Source organism: Pongo abelii, chromosome 1 (assembly GCF_028885655.2).
Source record: "Pongo abelii isolate AG06213 chromosome 1, NHGRI_mPonAbe1-v2.0_pri, whole genome shotgun sequence".
NCBI lineage: Eukaryota > Metazoa > Chordata > Mammalia > Primates > Hominidae > Pongo > Pongo abelii.
Genome location: NC_071985.2, coordinates 50,700,605 through 50,726,127, shown reverse-complemented (window position 1 = coordinate 50,726,127; position 25,523 = coordinate 50,700,605). Strand labels below are relative to the sequence as shown.

Below are 25,523 nucleotides of genomic sequence, written 5' to 3'. Positions count from 1 at the left end.
ACTTTTCAGTGTCTTCAGATCAGTGTCATCACAGTAGTACCCATGGAAAGCCAATATCTCCAGCCCTTCCCTTCTGTCTCTCAGAGAGCCATAAGGAAATACATTTGATCTCAAAATGTCGTAAAACATCAGCATCCATTCATTTTTTTCTTCTGAAGAGCAAAGACGCTTAACGGATTTTTCTGTATTATTTTTATGTGAGACAATGCGTTGAATGCTTTATTCTTTGTAATAATTAAAATGCTTACCTGGTTCTTAAACTTCTCGATATTTTTTCTCCCTTCCTCCTCCTTCTCTTCTTCAAATAAATCGCTTATTTTTCAATATTTGAAATGGCGAATGGTAAACCAAGACTTGAAGACAGAGCCAAAATTTGCCTTGCAGCAATATACATCAGACCTTAAAATAGTATTTTTTTCAATATATCTTCCCATTAATTAATTGATATCTTTAAAAAATGTAAAAAAATTCAAATCATCTTGGATCCATGTGAGATACTTATATTATGTGATATTTACCAACATTTCATATTAATATAGATATTAAGGTAATTTGTTAACAATTATATCACTTTGAGAGTTATTTATGCTTTTCTGTCTTGTCTCCTACCTCCGACCCAACCTATATACATTAATATGTAAATAATTAGACTCTTAAAAAAGTAAAATTATGCTAAGTCTACAGAACAATAGAAAATGAGAAGTGGGAATTCCATACAACAGAAATTTTCTAAATTCTTGTCTGTCCAGGCACAAAGCTCATTTCTGAGGTCCGCAATTCTCTCTACAAAATCCGTGTGCATTGTCACACATCAGAACAGGTCCTGGATCCATGTTGGCATATGTGGCAGAGTCATGGCCCTCTTCGTGCCACTGCAATTACCAGAAGAATCAATGAGCAGAATAATGTGTTGCCTTTTTCTCTAGGATTTCTTGCTGAGATGATTTAGGCAGTAGATTTCCCCAAAATCAATGAAGTTCTAGGTGACATTTTTTTTGGTTTTGTTTTGTTTTTGCTTTCTATGTTTGCTTTATTAAACACTCACTGTAAGTAATTTCTCTGCATCATTATATAAAATAAAAGGAAAATAGGAAAGGTCAGATAGAATACTTTTTTTTCATTTTAAATTCATTTCATTTAAAATGTATTCATTTAAATTAAGAATAGCCTAAGTTAAGAATCATTTTCCGTTTGTTTGAAGCAGGGAACAGTCATGTTGTAGTCCAAGAACTCTGACAGCAAATTTCAGGATGGCAAGGGCTGACCCTTTTTGCTGCGTCTAATGAGCTGGGAAGGCCTGAGTTGGCAGTGTTCATTCACATCCACCAGGGTCCTTCGCTGCAGGTTCTTTTGCCTTCCGTGAGGTAATGCAGAATCAGAGCCTCTGGGTACAGCGCACTTCTCAGCACTGGGATTTTAAAAAGCAGATGTAACCTGAAGAGGCTGATCCTGCGGTGGATTTGTTTCTTTTAGGGAATATTCCAAGGGGCCTCTTAGCTCTTTGCCCGTGCTCAAGTGACAGCTTTCAGGTGATATGGCCAAAAACCAAGGCAAGTAATCTGCCTGAGGCTGTGCATTGTCCCCACCCAGGCATTTCTCTCAAGAAGGACTCAGCCCATAAATCAGAGACAGAAAGTCTGTCTCAGAGGAGCGTGAAGGACCCATTGTCTGCAGCACTTGGCTGTTTGTTGAATGTGTGATTACAAGCTGGAAAAACGCAGCCCTTGCAGAGGCTCAAGTGCCTGAATTATACAACAGCGATTAATTAGGACAACCAAATTTCAAAGTTGTGAAAAAATAAACAAGTTTTTAGAATGAATGGGATTAATTTATGATGTATAGTAGGCAGTCTGTCTAATTGATGTACCCTTTAGACAAGTAAAATAATTAAAAGCCTATATATTCTACCAACTTCATGTGAATTTTTTCAATCAATTTCTATAACTCCTTTTGGAACTAAATATAGCACATGCTTTTTAATATGACAAAATCTGCTAAGTGTGCTAGATGCTTACTCTTACATAAAGAATTGAACTAAATAACAAAGTATAAGCATGGCTTCTAGTTTTAAAAATCCTCAAAAACTCGGATTTTGTTTTATTTTTGTGTATGAAAACACTTTCCTCTTTCTCAGGTAAGGTTGAAAGAAGATACTTTGGTGTTACATTGAAATGATAGCCACCTTCACAATGAGTTACTTGGTGATTTAAAAATTTTCTCTTCAGAAATGTCATCATGTTTATTGAAAATTCCAGAGAATGTGCTGAATGTAGAAAATAATAATGAATAAAAAAAGTCTTCATTGATAAGGCATATAATAAAGCATAATCTTTTAAAAGTTACCTTTCACTTTCTGACTTAGAATAATTATAAATATATATAAAATTTAGATTGAGGTAATCAACAATACTGGATCATTTCCTCCAAGGGAAGACATTTTAAAGGGGTGAAATGAACTGTCTGGTAATATTTTGGAGTGTTTATGAGAACAAACAGTAGCTTGAAATAAACAAATTCTGTGAACAGAATACTATTGTTATTCTATTGACTCATTATTTAATAAAATTCAGCTATATATTATGAGTGTAAGTGCAGAAAAATCGATAACACAGATTAGGACTAAAATATTTCAGGTTCTATGAGTGTGACTGCTACATGTAATGCACATTTTTTGAAAATAAGACTACAATCCATTTCTTTTTTTCTTTTTGAGATAGGGTCTCACTCTGTTGTCCAGCTCTGGAGTGTAGTGGTGCTATCTCGGCTCACTGCAAGCTCCGCCTCCCGGATTCACGCCATTCTCCTGCCTCAGCCGGGCCCAATCCATCTTTTTATTAGTCTTTACATACTTTCTTCAGTAAAGCTTTACACACATCCCTTTCAAACCTAAGTTGCCTTCTGTCTGTGTGTTTTGCATTGTTGACATCAAGTATATACATAGGGAATGAAATTAAGTGTTCACTTCTCTTTTCGTTGTCCTTGTTTGTAACTTATAACTGTGAATCAGTCCATAGTAATAAATAACTTGCATTGAATATTTGTGTACATGCCTGCTATTCTGCTAAGTGCTCTGATATGGTTTGGCTGTGTCCCCACCCATATCCACCTTTGAATTGTAATAATCCCCAGGTGTCAAGGGCAGAGTCAGGTGGAGATAATTGAATCATGTAGGCTGTTTTCTCTGTACTGTTCTCATGCTAGTGAATAAGTCTCACGAGATCTGATGGTTTTATAAACGGGAGTTCCCCTGCACAAGCTCTCTTGCCTCCTACCATGTAAGACGTCCCTTTGCTCTTTCTTCATCTTCCATCATAATCATGATGTGCAGCCTCCCCAACCATGTGGAACTGTGAGTCCATTAAACCTCTTTCCTTTATAAATTACCCAATCTCAGGTATGTCTTTATTAGCAGCTTGAGAACAGAATTATACATGCTTTCTCTTCAATACCTCTCAACACTACATCTTGGTAGGCAGTCACATGATTAAATCTAAAGTCCTCACCACAGCTTATATGAATGGTCTGAACTGTTTCTCGCATTTTGTTTCCCATCTTCTTTTCACTCACTCTTCTCTTGTCACAAATGCTTCTTTTCCATTTGCAGAGCATGCTAAATATGAAATAGCCTCAGGGCCTTTGTGCATGCTGTTGTCTCTGTCTAGAACGCTTGACCATTAGTTGGAACCATGACTCATGTTTCTCACTTCATTCATGTCTCTAGTCAAAAGTTACCCTCTCAGGGAGGCCTTCCCTCACCACCCAATCAATAATAGTACCTTACTTACTCTATCAACTTACTGTGGTTTTTTGTTTGTTTGTTGTTTGTTTTGCTTAATTGCAAATATCACCATAGAATATTACATTAGATACTAATTCAGTCCTTTAGTAAATAGGTAACAAACACCTGATACATACCAGGCACTGTTCTAAGATCTTGGGATATGGCAGACGGCAAAATAGAAAAATGTCCCTGTGCTCATGCAGTTTACATTTTAGTGAGAAAGATGAAACATAAAGATAAATAAGTAAAAGACGTGGTATATTAGAAAAAAATAGGACTAACACTTGAAAACTAACAGAACAGGAAAGGGAATATGAACCGTGATGAGGGTGGGATTTAAATTTAAAGTAGGTAACCAGTGAAGGTGACTTTTAAACAAGAATTTGAATGGTGAGAGGGAGCTAACTCTTTAGACTTCTGTGGGAAGAAAATTCCAGGAAGGAGACAGCACATGCACATGCACTGTGCAGGTAGGAGAAGACGGGTATCATTAGTCTGTCAGTTTATTATGTGTCCTCTACTACCAGAATGGAAGCTCCATTGCAACGGGTATTTTATTTGTATGGTTTACAACTAAATCCTTATAGCCTAGAATAGAATTCTCTGAATAAATATGTTTGAATGCATTAAACAAATTAATTATTCTCAGTTTACCAATGAGGAAATTGACACACATTTAACTCATTTGCCCAGAGTACCAAGGTGGTAAGTAGTGGGCTTAAGATTTGAATTTGAAAAAAAAAATACATTTATATATGTATACTTCCACAGTCTGTGTTCTAATTACTATCTTCTGCTGTTACGGTAGCTTCCAGTTATCTCGGAAAGTAAGAACATGTTGTGGGTAGACTAAATGACTGAAGTGGTAATCAGGGAAGACAAATCACTATTCTGGATATTTTTATTCCCAAGTTTAATTTAGATTCAGAAAGGTTACATGAGGTAACGTCCAGAAGTTCCCAAGGTTAAGGCCAGAACCATCTGAATCAAAGGCTCATGTGATCACTGCTATAGAGACTGGCAAGTCATAGATAGTTAGTCATGATTGTATAATTTATTACTGTATAACTTTGGGCAGTATTCTTTCTTTGTGCTTCAGTTTCCTTAGCCACAAAATGAAAAGATTGGGCTAGATAACCCCTAAATCTTTTTTCTGTTTTTATGGTATCTTATCTTTAAATATTAAGTCCCCGAAAACACTCTGGAAAGGTTTGAATAGTTCTTATCTACCAAAGAGATGAGTAGACATTATCTGTGAAGAGAAACAGACAAGGCATGTGAGAAAAAAAGGGTTATTAAGGGGGGCAACTTGGTATAACAATTCATATGTTAGAAAAAAAGCACATAAATATTAGACAGGTGTCACTGAAAAACAAAGTGAGTAGAGGGAGAAGAAGGATGTTTGAAGCTGCTAAATCTTCTGGGCTCAGAATATGAAAAATTTTTAATACCATGGTAGGGAGTGTGGACCTGACTCTATGGGTAGCAGAATGTCTAGACAATTGCAACACAAAGTTATTTGAGTTGTATATATTTAACATGGTCAGTGATACATCTACTGTATGGGCTACAGTAAAAGTTAATCAGCTTCTTATTTATTTATTTATTTATTTATTTATTTATTTATTTATGTTTTGAAACAGGAGCTCACTCTGTTTCCCAGGCTGAAGTGCAATGGTGTGACCACAGCTCATTGCAGCCTTGACCTCCCTGACTCAAGCAATTATCTGGCCTCAGTCTCCCAAGTAGCTGAGACCACAAGCGCATGGCATGACGCCCAGCTAATTTTTTAATTTTTTTGTAGAGATAGGTTCTCCCTATGTTGTCCAGGCTGGTCTTGAACTCCTGAGCTCAAGCAATCCTCCTGTTTCACCCTCCCAAAGTGCCAGAATTAAGGTGTAAGCCACTGCACCCAGCCAATCAGTTTCTTATTTTAAAATATTTTCAACTTGATTTGAATTGTGACAAGTGAAGGTGGAGAAGCAAGAGACAGAGTTTAAAAAGTTATTGGAATAAATTATAAAGGTGTAAAAATAACTTTGGGAGGCCTTCCTTCCTCCCCTCTACTGTCTATCCTGTACTGGGTCTTTGTAGACTGTAAGGCGTGGGGTTCCTGCTGTCACGCAACCTATCACAGCATAGACGAGAGCATTATGTAAACAACACAGAAACTCATTCCCCAAATCACTTACAAGGTGTAAAGTTAAAAAAAAAATTCTAAATTGAATGAGGTGAAATTTAGAGTTTTTAAAAGGCTATGTGGACATGTAATGGCAATTGAAGAGAAGAGTTGTAGGGTTTATCTAAGTAGTTAGTTCAATGGTCAAGAAAATAAAGAACAATGAAAGTTGCAGTTGCCTGTCCTCCCACACATTTATTTTTTCCCTCCTTTCTTTTCCCTTCCTCCTCACACTTATTTATGCTTTGCATAGCCATCTGTGTAAAAATCTCAAAAAGCTTCCTTTAGAGACTGTGATTCACCAGTCATTGCACAGTATTGCATTTCTTGATGACTCACATGTTGAGTAACCCATGTGCACCCTTCATTTTTAACTGGAGATGTGTCTTCCCTCTAGAGTTGTTCAATATCATTTACAAGGTCAGTTGCACATTAGTTCCTCTACCACAGAAGCCATAGGAAAAAAATCAATACATAGTTTCCAGCAACACCATATAAAATGCAGTACAGAAATTTAGTAGAAATCCACTTCAAAACAGATAAGTCAAAAAGAAAAAAATGTAAAATGCAAATGCAAAGAAGTAATGTCTAGACTTTGACCATATTAGACAATTTCAGATACTTTCAAATCTAAAATTTTAAATTAATTCTTAAGTATATTTAGTTACATTTAAATTTAACTACGTTAAGCCAAACCACGTTACCAACATAAAATAATGACTTCATTCTAGAAATAACTGTAGTGTCTATCAATATACTGTATTCAAACTTGAAATTAATTGCATATGATAGTGATTGTTTCTAAAAAGCAAAGGAATTATTGCACTGATGGTTTTGATTTGTATATAAGTATATATGTAATTTTATATTATATATGTATATATTTTAGTAATATGCATATGTATCTATTTTTTAAATTATATAATTGACTTGCTTTAAGTAGTATGTATTTTTAGAAGTGAACTAATAAGTCAATATGCTTTATTTTCCTTTTCCAAACAGATCCTCATATTCTGAGCAATGACAATCACAGAAACCCGTATTATTTCCCCACTTTGTTCTTTTTCTTTCTTTGTTTACTTGACTGCCTTCCATATTTTTAAATAGAAGCCTTTATTTATTCACCTACCCTCATAATATTTTAGAATATATGTCTTGGTTACCTCCAAACTGTTCAAGTTTTTAAAATATTTTGGTTCTCACATTTTGTGTATATTTTTACAGTAAATATTTTGAAGTGGGAGGAAGAGTATCGTATAAAAGAATGGCCACTTCCCAAACTTTAAAGCAAATTGATTTTGGAGAAGTATTTTCTCATAGTCAGAATGCAGCTCTTCCAAAATAAATGACTATATCAGTGCTCAATGGCAGCAGGCTTCTTACAAAGTTAATGTCTGAGAGATAACTATTTCTATTTTATGTGGAAAAACTTCAATGCAATTAGTTGATCCATGATAAGAAAAACAAAGTTTATTCATTTAAATGATGAAGACATGAGGACAAATAACCATTCTCATTCAGAAATAAAATTGTGTTGTACTAACATTTCAAAACGTTTGCATTTTTAAATTAATGTTCATATCCAAATTATGTTTCTCTTTTTTCTAGTCAACTCTATTTTAGTTGTATCTGAAAATATTTTAGCATTATTACCAACTACTTTTTGCCAACAAAATATTTTGTCCTTTATTTCAGCCTTAAGGAATCATTAAGCTCCATTTTGTTTTACGCTAATGAAATAAAAATGTTGGAGGAAGTGAAATCAATTTAATAAAAGCAAAATGAATCTAAAATTGCATGCTCCAGGAGACAGGAACTATATGAGCATTGATAAGAGCTTGTTATAGCATAGGTATTACTGATAGGTTTAGAATATAGATCTCTTTAGTCGAAAATGAAGCCCAGTAGTTGTAAAGGTGATAAACACTCTTGTAACAACAAAGATGTAATCGTATTTTTTTTTTTAAGAGAAACACAGGAAGGGGTTCTGGGACTTTTTTAAAAGAGTACCATTCATATTTTATGAATTATTGTGTGAACTATTATTTATTTCATAGTTCCACATTTAAAAATTAACAATGCCTTTTGCTCCTTCTTTTTGGAAATAGATTATGATGAAAGGAGTAAAGATATTTTGATGAAGTGACTACAGGGTGAAATTTTCAGGCCACATAAAGAGAAGGATAAATTCACTACACCTGTGCTTGTTCTTTTGCATGAGCCTGTGGAAATGATAGTCCATTTTTTGGACATGAAAATGGATTAACCCAAACGATAATGAGTAGTTACCTTTAAGGGATTTCCCTCATGTGTTAAGGCATGAATGATATTTCTATTCACTAAAATTCAAAAAGAACTAAACTACAAACAGTCCTCATGATAATTACTGAACTTTTCCATGCATAGATAAGCACTTTGGAAGATACCAAAGTGTATTATTATCTAGAGTTACTCATAAAGATGAGTTTAGGTGGCAACCCCTGAAAGATCTGGATTTGAAGCACCTAAACAATTCCTACCCTATCAGTTCAGGAAAAGTAGGATTTGTATCTAAGCTCAAAAATATGTTTAGTACCACAAAAGCATTAATGCTCCCTATGACTATATTGAAGGAGATTTCTGCAGTAATTCTTAAGGTCCATGGGTCTGGATGTTTGAGAACTTTTCCCAAACTCAACAAATCTAAATGTGATGCTCAGTCCCCTGATTAAAGAAATATGGCATAGGGCAAGTTACATACTTAACTTAATATTTAAAATATGCATTCAGTATACATAGTTAAAATTTTATTGCCTGGGATAAAATACTCTATGTTAATATCAGTAAAAACTAAATGGTGGTCATGGGTTGCATAGGTTATGGAAAAAGTATAAATTAAAAACCAGAAGATTTGAGATATTATTATACCACTCATCAGCTATGAAATCCTAAGGAAATTATTTAATATCTCAAAGATCTATTTCTCAAGAGTAAATGAACAGCTGCCAACTCCACTATCTACTTCATGGTGTTTTGGTGAGGATGAATTTAGCTAAGAAAGGCAGAATCTAGAGTGGATGAAATGCATTTTGATACCAGGAAGACTAAAGTTTGAACTTCGATATTGCCACTTTTTAATTGAAGGACCTTGTACAATTTACCTCTCAAAATCTGTTTCATCTCCTGTAAAATGGTCAAGAAAGAGTTGAGCCAGACTGACTTGACTACCTATCTGTCTATCTATCTATCTATCTATCTATCTGTCTATCTATCTATCTATCTATCATTTATCTATCTGTCTATCGGCTTATCTATCAAATAATCATCTGATTGTGAGTATTGGCAAATATTAATGAAGTAGAATAAAGTATTTTTTGATTAGTATTCCATGCAAATGTATCCCATTATTAAGTGGAGTAGCATGAAAAAAATGTGTTTATAAAATCTGCTATTCAAATTAGTAACTTTATGTCTATACTTAAAATTCTAATGGTTTCATATTATTGAAATTAGAATATAGCAATTTGGATACTGTATCAATAACACTTGTTCATTTTTAGAAAATTAAATGCATTCAAGTAACAAAAATATTGTAAAAGAAAATATATAAAACGTGTATTGTCTCTATCCTTCCTTCTGCCAATCTAAAGAAAGTATCCTCAGGGTGTTTTGTTTTGTTTTGTTTTGAGACAAGATCCAGCTCTATACCCCAAGCTGGAGAGCAGTGGTGCAATCTCGGATCACTGCAACCTCTGTCTCATAGGTTCAAGCGATTCTCCCAACTCAGTCTTCTGAGTATCTGGGACTCCAGGCACATGCCACCATGCCCTGTGGTGTATTTTGTATTTATTGTAGAGACGGGGTTTTGTCATATTTCCCAGGCTGGAGCTCAAGCGATTCACCTGCCTCAGCCTCTCAAATTGCTGGGATTACAGGCATAAGCCACCATGCCCGGCCAGTCTCAGAGTTTTCTTTTAACACCTAGGATGGCAACTGCCCAGGATGATAACTAATGGGAGTTCTTAAAAATTTTCATAGCTAAAAATAATTGAAAGCAAAGACTAAAAAAGATATTTGTATACCTCTGTCCAAATCAACAGTATTTACAATTATCAGAAGGTGGAAGCAACTCGCTGCTCTCTGTTCATCAATGGTTGAATGGATTAACAAAATGTGATATACATATATAAAATATCTTATGATTATATATACAATATCTTATGATTTTATATATATATATACACACACACACACACACACAGACAATGGAATACTATTCAGCCTTAACGAAGAATATTCTGCCACAATATGGATGAAACTTGAAGACATTATGCTAAGTGAAATAAGTCAGTCACAAAAAGACAAATATTACATGGTTTCACTTACATGAAATAACTAGAGTAGTCAAATTTATAAAGACAGAAAGTAATATGGTGGTTGACAGGAGATAGAAGGAGGCAGGATAGGTGTTAGGTGTTATTGTATAATGAGCACAGAGTTTTAGTTTGAAAAGGTAAATAATAGAAGAGGTAGAGATGATTGATGGTGATTTTGCACAATGATGTGAACGTACTTAATGCCCCTGAACTGTACACTTAAAATGGTTGAAATTGTTAAATTTATGTCATGTACATTTTACCACAATAAAAAAATCTATCTAGTAATTTTCTGTACATTTCTCTACTTTCTTATACTTATGATTGTAATTATAATCTTCAGGTTTGGTGTTAATATTTAGTATTTCCAAAAGTGGTTTGAAAAGGGTATGGGAAGAAAAATAAAATGGGTCATTTTTGCATTGGCTCAGTCCTTTAATTTTAATCTCCATTTCCTGAGTTTAAAATAAATTTGTTTAATTAATATTAAGATAACCAAAATGGATTCTGGCTTTGCTTCCTCTTCTAGATAATAGATTTGGAGAGAATGGTTGTTGATTGGTTTAGCAAGGCAGGTATTTTATAAAACCACTCAAGTAGCTACTTATACATAGAATTGATGCCTGTGCATAAATAATACTTGTAAAAATGATGAAAGTATTTAATATTAGAAAATATTTAGGTCTTTTAAAAGGAAGTTTGTCTAGTTTTATATTAATATCATAATATGCTTCATATATATTCATTAGAGTTTTAAAGTTTTACCTTCCACATATATACCCTTAATCCATCCACAAACCTATGACTCAGAAATTTCTATTCTAGTACATACTTTAGAGCATTTATTGCCCATACGCACCAAGAGATGCATACAAGAATACTTGCTGCAACAGCTTGCTTAATTCCAAAGCAGATAACAATTTAGATGTCCAAAAAAGAGAACAAAAAATAAATTAAGAATGCTTACATAATTTAATACTATACCCCAAGGAATAAAATAAACCTAAAACTATATGCAACAATTAGTAGATGACAATTAGAAACATATTTTGACTGAAGAAAAGCCAGTAATAGTAGGAACATGTACAAAATGTTACCATTTTTGTAAAGCTCAAACCAAGCTGAACTTTCATTTGAAAAGGTAACCCTGAAATTCAGGAGGATGGAGAACCATCGTGAAAATCTGTGTAGGTGATGCACGGCACACTTTAAGGGGCATCATTCATATCCGAACTGTATGTAAGGGTAGGCATTCCCTAGATTTGTAAAGTACACAACCTGCACAACTATAAGTGGAGACTTTGATAATAGTAACCTCTGAGGGAGAGAAGGCACAGAAGTACAGAGGTTGCTTTATAAATTTTGATGCTGCTCTAGTTCTTAAATTGGATAGCAGATTTACAAGTGTTCATTATATTGCACATATTCTTTAGTATTTATCAAATAATATATTTCCAGAAATAATTCTGGGAATTATTCTAGTGTTGTGGGGTAGAAGAGAATGGGGATATAAAATTAACTATTTTCCACACAAAGAAAAGTGTTCTTTCTACTCTATTCTTTTGCCTCTGAAAACCACTATTTTTTTTGCTTGCAATAAGAAAAAAAGTATTTTAATGAAAATATTGCATCATGTGTTCCCACTTAGCTACACAATATTCTGACAATAATTTCTTATTTGACAATGATTTCTTATCAAATGTCAGCCAAGTATGGAGACATCCAATCCTAATTCAATGAGAAGGTGTTATAATAAATTATCCCCATTCTCAATAAATACCTTCCGCATTTTTTACCTGATTCCTCAGCTAAGTAAAATATGTCAAAGTTTCCTTGGCATTTCCAGATTGAGAAAAAGACTTTACTCCTCAAATCTGTTATGTTTCCAGTAGCCCCCTTTATTTCTACTCTATATGTGGCAAATAGAAGATGTGATTTTCTACACAAAAATAATAGGTATAAAAGTCAGTCAAAATCAGAATCAATTTATTGTAATGGTTGGCTTTTTCCAAAACAGATATACATATTCTCATAAATATTCTCAGTTGATTTTATCTAAGATAGTGTCACTTTAAAGAAATGCCTCCCATGGGCATGTTAAAATCACTTATCCTCAACAAGCATATTGCATCTCAATCTTAAAATGAACATGTGATTTAAAAATTCATTATATTTTCAAGTTATTTAAATCCACTCTTAAAAATGCATCAAACTCCCTGTTGTATTGTGAAGCATGAAAGCAAAGTTATCCATCAGTTACTAATCTAGCATATGCTCCTGAAAAAAATGTTTTACTTTTTAAAATGGCTATAACTACTTATCAATATATATAATATTGGATATCAGGAAGGTGTAGGTTAATTGTGTATTCCTGATTATATTTATTTTTGAGAAAAAGCTCATTGCTTCTGTAGAAAATGTAACATCTAGGAGGGTGTACAGCTCAGGAGTAGAGTATTGGACTGCAGATCAATAAAATATAACATCTTATTTTTATATGTACAGGAATATTCTGAGTAAAATGCTAATTTTCAGCAAGTTTTTATTGTTAAGTTACTATAATAAACATTATGTTAGAAGTACATATTCAAATGAAAACTTGTCTCTCCAGTGACATTTGAAACACACCATCTGCATTATGTGCTATAGCAGAATTCAGAGAACAGCTCCTTTCTTTTATATATAATAGTCATTCTATTATAAATCAGTTTAACATAAATACTTTGCTTAGAAAAAGCGATGCTTTAACTATAATTTTCTGATGGGAACACATTTTTATTTTTCATGTCACAAAAGTCTATAGTATGCCATGTGCCATGTAATACATTAGAGAGAAGAAAATCCTAAAATCAAACAAACAAAAATGTGGAAGAACGAAAAGAAGAAAAAAAATCTTTAAGTTGGTTTAAATTTATTAAGTTAAAATAATGTAAGCCAAAGTATGTCTTTGTCTATCTTGATTAGTTCAACTCATAAACCTAGTTAAAAAGGCAGTTTACTCAATTTTTCTTCCAAAAGAGAAAAATGAGGGCAAGTACAGTATAGAAGAATTTTTAAATGAGACATACTGACAGACTATAACATGGTGTCCCATCAGATGATGTGGTGTTTTGACTGCATGGCTACAGAGGGCTATAATTTAAATGCCATTAAAGACACATAGGCTTTAGCACGGAGACAGGAATACTGTAAAATCTTTTGGTCTGTAGTCACAACGCAGATAAAATTGTTCCTTTGATCTTGCAATGCCAAAGTCTGTTGTCCAGAAGGGAAATGTCTTTGTGCTTCTGTCTTAAACTAAGACAGATTTCATTTTTTTAATCTAAGCCATTCTGTGAACACCATGTAAAATAAAGTGCATTTTATCAAGCAGAGCTTCGTTTTCTTCCATTGTTATTTTAGGTTACATTATGATTATGTAGTGCTCAAAAAAATGTGCCCAAAATACACACATCTGGGTTTAAAATGATGAGACGCTAACTTCAAATGTCTTGATGTGGACAGTTTAGTGGCATTTGTATGCTAGGAGTTAAGAACATTGTAGTTCTCTTCTTTATATGTTTTTATTTTTAAACAATAGTGATATATTTTGTCATAAGGCTAAGCAGAACATAAACATACACATTTGACCTCTGTAAGAAACCTCAGCAGCTAAAAGTCTGTAATAAAATATATGCTGCATGATTTGCAGAATCATACCCAATGCTCTCCAGATCAAGTCTCTAAATTAAAAAAATTGTAAAATGTTAACAATTTTTAAGCATTACATTGTAATTTTAAATGTATATATTACATTATTAAGGGGAAGCTACACTGTGGGAGATTCTCGTAATAGATTCATTATGTCTTATTTCTTTAAAAAAAAACTAGAAAAAGGAAGTAGTTGTTGGGATTTGCACATAGTCTTGATGGCTCATTGTACATGAAGTATTACATTTATGTCAAATACATATGTAATTTTTGAATGACAGTATGTCAATGATAGCTTCCAGCACCTAGTGTATTTTAGGTCTTAATGGCTTATATGGTGATTCTCCTTTATATTAAAAGATGAGCAATATTATTTTTAAAAAGTAGATAGTGAGTTTGAGTTAGAGATACAAATATTTTTGCCAAGATTAAATCTAGTATTAAAAATGTTACTTATCTCTCTATTCTAATTAGACTTAAGAACTATTTCCAGTTTCTTTCCTAGGTGAAAATTTTGGGATGATTAAAGGCTGTATGTTTATTGGCCAAAACTAACATTTCCATTCTGTCAAAATTTATGTTATCAGGTGAGAAACTTTTGATAATAAACTTCACTAAAGTCAGGTTTGAATAGCTTAAAGGCAAAACATCTTATGCATAAATCATCCGCTTATTTTATTTTCTGCCTTGATACATTTTATTATATTATGGCATAACAAAATTCCTAAATACAAGTTTCTGACCAAGAGGTCTTTGGAAAGTAAAGGGTGATTTTTAAATGCGTAAGAAAAAGGAAAAAAAAAAAAAAAAACAGCTTAATCAGCACTATTTCTGGCACAAATCATGCTCAAAGTGAAGCAATTCAAACATATTGGGCATTTCTGCACAACACTCATCAACAAGCAAACAGTCAAAATCAAAGCCTGTAACTGAACTCTTCAATCATATTGTTCTAAATATTTGATAATTTCAACTGTTTGTCATGTAGCAAAGGATATCTATAACTTTTAGCTGAAAGGATGTGCTTTCTTTGCTCTAAATATTTCAGATCAGTTTGTATTTAATAGAAATAGAGGCTCAGTTTGCTGTCTGGCCCAAAGTGGAGACTAATGGAGATGCTTCTGTTGAAAAGCTTTTACTTAGTGTGTATTATTACTCAACTTTGACATATTATTAGTAAAGACTCTAGAGGATAAGAACAGTGTCCCAGGCATCCTCTTTGTGTTTCCCCCAAAGTCCAATACGTATGTCAAATGATGAGTGTCCTGACAGTAGAATGGTGCGCCCATGTCTCCTTTGTGTAAGTGGATCCCTTGGCAATTAAAAGTACATCACTGGCGTTTTGTCCAGACCTCTGCAAAACATCAATGATGTGTAAGGACACCATTTTATAAAAATAATTCTGCTTTGCTGATTCTGAAAATAATTTATATGACTATGAAAGTCCAGGAACAACCCAAGATTGATACAGCATTTTTTTGTGACCCATTGCAGGCTGATGAAAAGTGAATTTTAGTTAAGATAAGAAACGCAAGCAGCATGAATGGCAAGAAAAACAATCCTAGAAAATGTGTTGTATTTTTTGTGTCTGATTTTGAAATAGCTTTTTAAAAACTTCCTATCAACGTCATTCTAGAATCCATAATTGCTAATGGTTACAAGTATCAGCCCCAGGCAAATTGCCTAGTGAGATTTTCTGCAGCAGTGAAGGTAAACAAACCAGTCACTTTCTAAACAAACATTGCTTTTATGGTTATTTAAGCCTGCAGTATACATTGGAGCATTAAAATAATATGAGAATGCACAGTATCTTCTGGTTATCATAGGAACACTTGAATAAAAGTGATCAAATGCTTAAACATACACAGAATCAGTGTAATAGAAAAGATATTATAAATACATTGCAAAAATATTTTTAACCAGAAGAGGATATCAGAAACTAGAGTCACTGAATACAAGGCATCAGAAATCACTTAAGATGAACTATTAAATTGTGTGTGATAGAAAAAGAGAATAAAAAAGAAAGAGAATAAGAGAGAGGAGATTGAGATTTAATCACCATGAGTGTAAAATTCCAGAAGAAATAATTAAGCAAGGAGAAATATTAAATTTAATTGGAAATTAGGTCAAATAAAAATATACAATGGAAAACTTTGCCATATTTTAAAAGAATGTAGGGAAGAGGGAAAACAGAAATAAAAAATAAAATTATAAACTAAATCAAAATATGTAATTAATTATATTTTTGCAGAGCTTTTTTGTGAATCAAAGCAATCCTCAATCTGTTCTGTAGCAAGACAGTTTAGTTTCTTGGAGATCATTGGCAATCATTTTGATTACCAAAGTAATTGTAGGGCAGTACTAAAATCCGTTTCATTCTTAATTTGATGAACAAAAGACACTAATGCTCTTAAAATGAGAATAACAATTATTTGTAGCCGTTTCAAAGATAAATTTGCAGTAAATCAATTCAGCAGTCATCCCTTTGGTTATTTTTAAAGAATAAGAGCAATCTGAATAAACAATATATAGATATATCAGCTCAAAAACACAAAATAATTTTAGGCATTTGGTGACACTAAAATGCAGTTGGATTTGCCCAGCATTTAATAGTTTTGCTCTTCTTTTGGAGGTCTCGATTTCTAGAAAATTAATAAGTATCTGAAAATCTCTGCTAACAGAGGTGCTATGTGGGCAAATACAGAGCAGGATGATTCTCACAACACTTACTTTCTAACTTAAATTAATTAATTCTCTTCCAATGATTTAAATAGGAGCATATTTTTGGGTAAGACTTCTTCCATGTTGATCATTTGAGAAAATGATGGCAGAAGTGAGTATGAGCAGAATGAGGTTTAATTCTCTAATATACTACTCTATATTTAAAATGATTAAATTTGGAATATGATATCATTAAGAGAAAGACAAAATTAACACCTGTAAGTTGTTCAGATTGTGACATGTTGTACATTTGTGTATAATTCCAAAATGTGGTTGCCACAAAATAATGTGTTCACCAATATCCAAGCTTTTTGAGCTGCCAGAAAATATCAAAACAATTGGTGCTCTTTGGAATGTGTAGTTCACTTCCTGCTAGGAGAGGAGTCACAGCTGCTACAGTAGCAGTGGGTTTCCAGATGTCAAGGCTGTGAGGATAGTGAGGTAATTGCAGGAAGGAAGGGATACAATTTTGTTATTACAGATTACCCTCCCCATTGAAATCTCTGGATACAGCATTAGTATCAGCGCTTTGAATATGCACATTGTGAACTGGAGATCTTCATGTTGAAGTGTAGAGGTCTGTACATTTGCTTCAGTTGAAAAGGCTGGGCCAGGCTTATTAAAATTTGTGGGAAACAGAGTAAATGCTCTCAAAGCTGTATTATTGTATTTATAAAGCATCCATAAGTGCTAATACGTTTTATCAGCAAAAGTTGGTTTTATAAGGACAATAACCAAATAACAAAGTTTAGCTATAAATGTTCCAGTACTATAGCTCATCCACTGAATTAAGAGAAAACAAAATGTTTAGATACCGATAAATTAATCAGCAAATTTGCTTAAGTCCTTCTTTGTATACTAGTGACTGAGTAGAGGAAATAGATGATGATTTTTCCAGTATTCAACCTAGAAGAATTTCTTTCTCAACTTCCCGTGCTGTGTAGTCAGAAGAGTACAAATTACTGAAAACTCTGTTTTTCATTCAGAAGCTACAATCATGGTGCCATATTTCCATATGGGAATTTTAAACACTACAGTATTTTGACATATTTTATTGTCAAAACCAATACATATTTGTCCACACAAATTAAATTGAAATTAATTGAAGAAATTCTGTTTGATAATTTCTGGGTTTTTTTTTCTGTTTGAAGGGTCTGTATTACTTATTGTACTGAATGTAGATATTAGCTTAAGTTTCTTTGTAAATGAATGAAATAATTGGTGCATTAGTTTCACCTAAAACAAGGCAGGGTTGAGGATATTCTGAGAGTTATGTGAAGTTGACAATTCTGGATTCATTCTACCAGCCATGAAGAGAGAGACTTCTCATCTCACTCATAACAGATACACCATCCTCTGCTAAAACTCTAAGCTTTTCATAGTTTTTGAGGGCAGTTACATATCACCATTGAATCACACTGAGCTATTCATGGTCAACTAATAGCCAAAAGTCCCATGTGCCATTCTTACTTCATGTCTCCCACATTCTGTAGAATTTTGAAGTTAGGGCTAGAACTTTATGCCTGTCTTGCTAAACCTGACCTATTATATCTGACTAAGGCACACTGGATTGTACAATTCCAGAGAGTGCCATTCCTATCATTAACTCATAAGTGTTCTTCCTGAAGTTACACAGCCTCTATGGCCACAGGTGGCCTTGTCTACCTTTGAATTTTGTTTTTAAATCATGGATAATTTATTTACTATAGTAGATGTCCTCTAGTTTAATTAATAATATACCTTAAATTTAATAGAATCCTATCAACGTTTAAATAAAATTATTGAATTAGTGGGGTCTTAAAGTACATGTAGGTGATGACTTATAGAAGGACAAGAGCTATTGGGTACTTTAGGGAGGGCTGAAGACTGAGGACATAAAATGACTAATTCTTTTGTGGCAGGTGAAATAAGGATAACTATGGGAAAATATAAACAAATATTGATAACAAAGTATTTGCTAGTGTAGGAGAATGAACTTTGACATTCTAGTAGGCATTTGAAAAAAAAAGATTTTAGCTAATTCAAATCCCCGTTTAGGAGTTGATTATCAGTTTTGTTTTTCTTTTAAGGTTTCCTGTCTTTCAATGGCATGTAAAGAATCTCTCATTAAAACAACCACTCTCCTAAGTCATTCTTTCCAGTGGTAATGCTGATTTGGTCTGTTGCAAATGAGAAAACCCAAATGAATACAATTTATTTATTTGTATCTACACCGCCTTTGCTATTTTAATAAAGAGAAAGTTCTCAAGTCAAAATAAGTTGTACCTAAAATTAAGCATGTCTCCAGAAAAATGACTCTCTATGCTACTGCATCACCGGAGAACTTGTTAGGAATGCAAGTTCTCAGAAACTCTGAACATCAAGCCCAGCAATATGCATTCCAATAAACCCTCCAAGTAATTCTGACACAGCTAAAGTTTGAGAAACTTTGGCCTAGCAAATCTATGGTAGCTGAGTGTTTCTTCAGTAACTAAGTTGGAAGAAATAGTGACCCAGTACTTGGTTAAAGGAAATTGTAATTTCTTTTCAATTTGAACATACTCACTGTAAAAATGTTTTGTCACATTTCAAATATACTGGTAAGGATAAGTTCTCATATCCACTTTTCCCCTTTATTGCATGCCATATTATTTGTTTTCAGGGAAAGACTTAACTGTAATTTAAAAGTGCAACATACAGAAACAAAGCATTGTTACCCTAAGCTCTTCATAAAGAAAAAAATTGAACTATAATCATGCCACCATTTTATTATTTAGTTACTACAAGTTGGACTATAAATCCTCCCAAGTTTAATATCTGAATTTTGATACTACAGATTCATGGTAATATGTTCAGCAACATTACAATTAATACCTGAAAGGAACTGATCCCACATCTATCCTCAGTGAACAATGCTGGATCTACAAAAGAAAAATCTATTTTAACATTTGTGGATCTAGATAGCTTATTGAAACCTAAAATTTTAAAAATATAATAAAAGAGAAATACTGGTATATTTAAATTTTGGGGCCTTCACATCACCTAGTAGAGAGTTTTAAAGTAAGTGACCTGGTGAGCTGAAGTGGCTCATGCCTGTAATGCCAACACTTTTGGAGGCCAAACTGGGAGGATCACTTGAGTTCAGGATACCAAGACCAGCCTGAACAATACAGGAAGATTTCATCTCTGCAAATAATTTTTTTAAAAGAATAGCTGGATGTGGTGGCACACACCTGTGGTTCCACCTACTCTGGAGGCTGAGGTAGGAAGATCGCCTGAGTGGGGGAGTTTGAGGCTGCAATGAGCCATAATCACGGCACTGCACTCCAGCCTGGGCAACAGAGAGAGAACCAGTCCCAAAAATAAGTAAATAAATAAATAAATAAATAAATAAATAAATAATCCTCAGGAGCTTTGGGAAATTATCCATGAAAGTCATAAGGAATAAAGGGCAAATTAGCTAAGTCGTTCCAGGTGCTCAATGAGGAAGCCACATACACAAACACACACACTCATTAGATATTTATAAATTTATACTGAAGGGAAATCTTCAACGTTTAATAAATCTTGAATTGTTCATGTCGCTTTTTTTTGACAGATAAACTAAGCTAAAAGTTACTGGTTTAACAACTTTCACCATTTTTGAAACAATAATGGATCAATTCCATATAATATACTTTTTTCTATTGTGTAAAGCTTAAGATTTCATACTACCTGGATATTTCTCTTTTATTGACTTGTCTCCTAAGCTTCCATGTGACTATTATTTTTTCCTTTCTTATCAATTTATTTCCACCAAAACACACACACACACACACACACACACACACACACACAGAGAGAGAGAGAGAGGCATATTAAGTTAATAGCTTCTCTGCCATCTCATCATTAGTTTAAAAAAACCTGACAGTCCATATTTTAGACATGATTATCATGATTATCAGCTCAATTTAATGATGATTTCCCAGGTTCTCTTCAGATTTTATCTTTCACTCTCAATGTTTGTGGTCTCCCAAGAAATCTGTGCTTTAATACATGGATAAAGCCAACAATTATGGAAAGGTACAATGAAGGCTACTCTTCTGTTAAAATCAGCTCCATGTAGAATCATCATAGTAGGGTCTTGTTTCGTTCACTACCACAGAAAGTTACCTCTAAAAACCTATTACCATATTTAACTATAATACACAAGAAAACTTTTTCATACCCAAAGGCAAACATTTTGCATCTATTTACATTATTTACACTGCAAATTTTCAAATAAGGCACAAAATATGAGCCTACATTCAACATCTTTCAACATTCAACGTGTGTTGTGTAGCAAATATTTCAAGAGATGAATGTACCATTGAGATTCTTATTTTTATATCCTGCAGAAACGTTTGCATTGTAGAGCTATTCTTAACTTATTACATAAACTTTCTCTGTGCAAAATTCCTATTAATGTGAATGCAAATAACTAATCAAACTCATTTTGCATAAAGATAAATGAAGAAAGCAAAATCGCCTAGACAAATGGTCTAAGCAGATTTTGTTCTCAAGGGAACATTCGGCGATATATGGATATCACCATAGTGGGAGGGGATACTATTGGCATCTACTGGGGAGAGGTCAATAATGCTGATAAAAATCCTCCAATGCACAGCAAATTTCCTCATGACAAAGAATTATCTGGTCCAAAATATCAACAGTGGCACCTGTTGAGAAATTCGGGCCCAGAGAAAAATAAAGTGTTCTCTAGGCCAATATAAGTTGGCCGTAGTTACTGTAATTTCCATGTTTCCCTTGAAAAATGAAAGCCTTCCATCATAGCAGTGTAGCCCTGCAACATGAGTGAAATTCGCTTTTCTTATACTCAAAATCTCCACTTCCACTCTAATTCTCAACTCCTGGGGAGAGCTTTCCTTCTAAGTGCAGAAACTATGACTAATTATTACAGACAAGCATTGAATCTTTATTTATTAACTAACATTTTTGCACTGGCATTTTGAATTATGTGGTACATTGCCTTGTGTGAAGGTTTAGCTTTGTTAATCACTTTCTTTTACTGAAAAGGAAGTTATTACATTATGAAATTATTGCTCCGTATAAAAAAAGTAGTCATTTCACTATCTATATAATTACTATTCCTAATAAGACTTTTATTTCTATTTCATCTCTTTCTAAATTTTCTTTGTGATTGAAAATTAGTTGACAAAATACTAAACCACAGCCAAATTTCTAAACAATATAAGCTGTTGGATCAAAATATACCTTTCACTGTGTCTTTAAAAAATTCTTAGTTTTTAAAGGCACAGTGAAAGGCATATTTTCTAGAAATGTTTTCTCTACTGTACATTATAACCTTTTTATTTTTTAGCCAAAGGATGTTTCTAGGCTCCCCTGGATAAAGATGTCACTCAAAATTTAGTGTAATTTTGCAACATAAAGATAACAGTAGACAAATGTTGCTGTGAATTTACAATTTATCTAGCAATATAAAAATAGAAAATTGGGAATAATGTATTTTTGTGCAATCTGATTTCAAGTTTCATCGAGTTATATCCTTCAGTGCTATTTGTAGAATATGGGCAGGTGATACACAGCTGCACTTCCTGTCCCTGGAGATTCTAGGAAAGGCAGTTGGTGTGAAGCCTAATTATTTCTGCTATATTTGATTATAGATACCTTTATTAATACCATGGATACTGCACACCTACAAACTCTGATGATATCTTCATATCAGTTGTTACAGAGAAGTCTATAGAAGTAACAGGAAAAAATAATCATGTTCATCCTCCTTTGTGATGATTTCCCTGTACTTTTTTGGCTAAGAGAATTCAATTTTCTATATATACAAATTAATTATATGATAGTAGTGTATATTTTTGATATATTATTATTTAAATTATGACAGCCATTGAGACAATTCAGATCTTGATGATATTCATCTGAATTTGGAGCCCATAAAATACAAATTAAGCCTGCCGACTGCCACATGATTCTGATTTCTTAAAAAAAAATGATTATTTTTATTTCACTGAGATGTGTCCTCGGTGTTTTGAGACTGAAACATATGCTCTGAATAAATAACAGGTAGCACTTAATTATGGAGACGGAGAACTCTTTAGGTATTGTTATTTCATCTTTAACTGAAATGTTAAAATGTTCATTTCATTAACATTCAGTTAAAATGTTCATCTTTAACTGAAGAGATGACCATATTTTAAACATTTGAATCAAAATATGTTTAGAATTAGAAAGCTAATCAAATTATGATTACCTAAATACATCGAAGACTTGCATTGTTAATCCTAAGGCAGTCTTGAAGCCTTTTGGAGCAATGACTTTTTGCTCTTTCAGTTTTCAAAAATCCTCATTTTCAGTAATATCACCACACACATTTTTGTATGGCATTTGCAGTATTAATCTGAGTGGATATTTCCTTTAAAATTGCTTTATTTCTCTAGAAAAACTAGAAAGCCAGTTTAGGGGTATAATTTAAATTTTAAAAGCCTTGTGTAACAAAAAATATTTACTGGTATATTTAATATGTTGGTTTAAAAAATATTATGTCTATTACATCTTCAAGAACAAACTATATTTTCTGTGGAATAAAACTGATTGTCTCCAATAATAGGATCTAGTTGTTTATTGGTAGTGTATTTCCTCCCCACCTCACCACTGCCAATTTTTATGGGAATTCTTATAAATGAGAAGATGAGATTTTTTTTCTCCTTCGTTTTTCTTTTTTAAGAATACAAAGCTAATAATAGAAAAAAAAACTTCTGATTTCCAACAAAACTGATGAAATAGCTTACCTTCTTTTCTTCTGGGTAATCCCTTTGTTCTGGTTAAAACTACAGAACTGTGAGTAATAAATAACTGGAATACACAAAAGTGAAATAGGGATTGTACTGGTATCCAAAAATAAATTTATTTATGTACAGAATTTGGTTGGTTTATATATTTTATACATATACAGAGGTCAGAAGATTTATTAGCAATTCCAGTAAGTTTTGCTATATGAATAATACACTCAGGCAATTCAATACATATTCTTGCCTATGTTGAATGATGGACGGTTACATTTTACTGTGTATATATTTTGATGATTATATTTCTTCTCAAACAGTTCTAACCGGTTTCTGAGAAAGTATTTTCTTCGCCTAAATATATGCAAAACTATAATTAAGCCAACAGCACTTATAGACAAGCTGAATGGCTTAGGACAGTTGATTTTTTGTGCATCATTTTCTTCATCTGAATATGAGAGTTGTATATACAGTTTCTATACTTTCTACCAGCTCTGAGATTCTGTTAATTCTAATGAAAAATAAGAATAAAGACAAATTATACATTGAAATTCTCAAGATCATAGTGAATATTATGCAAGGTAGACAGGTACCTACATTTATCATTTTATTGGTGATCCTGCTTCTATCAAAATTCATGTCCCAAATTACTTCATCTACAAATATTCATGACACCCACAGAGCACAACACATTAAAAAATGGACTAGTGGACTGGGGAGGCCCTTCTGAGATGCACTGTCTCCTTTCTAAACATACTCTATTTTCTGGGGACATCCAGCATGGAACAGTAGTCAGAGGCCAAGAAACTACGGTAAAAAAACGGGGTGGGAAAAGGGGAATGAGAGGAAGGAAAGTAAAATATAGAATTGTCAAAGAGATAAAATCAAGTGGAAAGTGTGGGGACACAGGAATGGGGCGGGGAATAGAAACTAACTGGGAAATGGATTCAGCGAGGAATCACCTACAGCACATCTTCAAAACTGGGGGCCTGATTCACTGTCAGACGCAGAAGTGTCTTCTTCCCAGACTCTGAGCTACAGTAGCCACATCTTTAAATTGCCTGACTCCAACAGCTGATTTGGTTGCCACCACATAAATAGAAATTATAGCTTTCAACCCTTCATTTTATCTCTCTTACCTATAATCCTCTAGTTCCAGTCTGTCTGACCACTTGACAAAGGTTTTTTTCGTTTTTGTTTTGTTTTGTTTCAACATTAGTGCAGCATTGGGGGAACACTTAAATATGTTTTACACATAGAGAACAGTAGACAGCCCTGGAAACCCTAGATGAGAAAAGATATATCCTGCTGGGAACATAAAATGACACACAGGACACACACTAATGATTCTTGTAATTGAGATTGTCATGTGTCTTATTAAAAGCCATAATTTACCTGGAGGTCTTTCTTGAAAAAAAAAATGCAAAGATGCTTTACAGATTTTACTTAAGAATGTTTCTCAAAGCCTTACTGATCTATTTTCATAGGTAAGTTGTTTGGTTAGGTCCTTCAAAGGGCTTCAAGGTTTACTTTTATATTTAAAAAGAGTGAAGATGAAAGCTATTATTTGAACACAGCATTGCATTCAGTGGCACCAAGATGCTTATTACAAGTGCCCTGATGAGACAGTCGAAGCGTCTCATGGAAGCCAGTCTCCTCTAATGCGTATTTTGGTGCCCTGTCTGCTGGTTCGCCTAAGTGATGTGGCATACATTTGATGAAAGGACAGTAAATGACATCAATTATAAAAGACATCTACTAATGAGAGGAAGAAGAGGAAGAGAGAGAGATTGAAAAAAAGAAGAAGAAATTCTCTGCAATGGAAACAGCAAAGCACTTTGATTGAACTAAAAGAAATGACGTACCTTAATCATGCCCTAATTTTAGGGTACCACCAACCAAGCTACTCACTCTTCTTTGGAAAGATGACGTGTTTCTTCAACTTCTGTACAACTGTCATTGAAGATTTAAATCAATCTCCCTTCAGTTTCCATCATTGATTGTTGGTAATTTTGCCAGGATCT

General features: G+C 33.4%; 1 long non-coding RNA gene across 2 annotated transcripts in view; it reads right to left on the bottom strand.

The window, feature by feature from the left end:
• Window positions 1–25,523, bottom strand: part of LOC100938574 (uncharacterized) — a 78,468-nt gene that overhangs the window by 15,419 nt on the left and 37,526 nt on the right. The window contains exon 2 of one of the 2 annotated variants that reach the window (XR_008510918.1): window positions 249–25,523. This is a non-coding gene — a long non-coding RNA (uncharacterized LOC100938574). Of the gene's footprint in view, window positions 1–248 lie in introns of those variants that run through there. The other variant, XR_008510916.1, reaches the window with a different exon arrangement.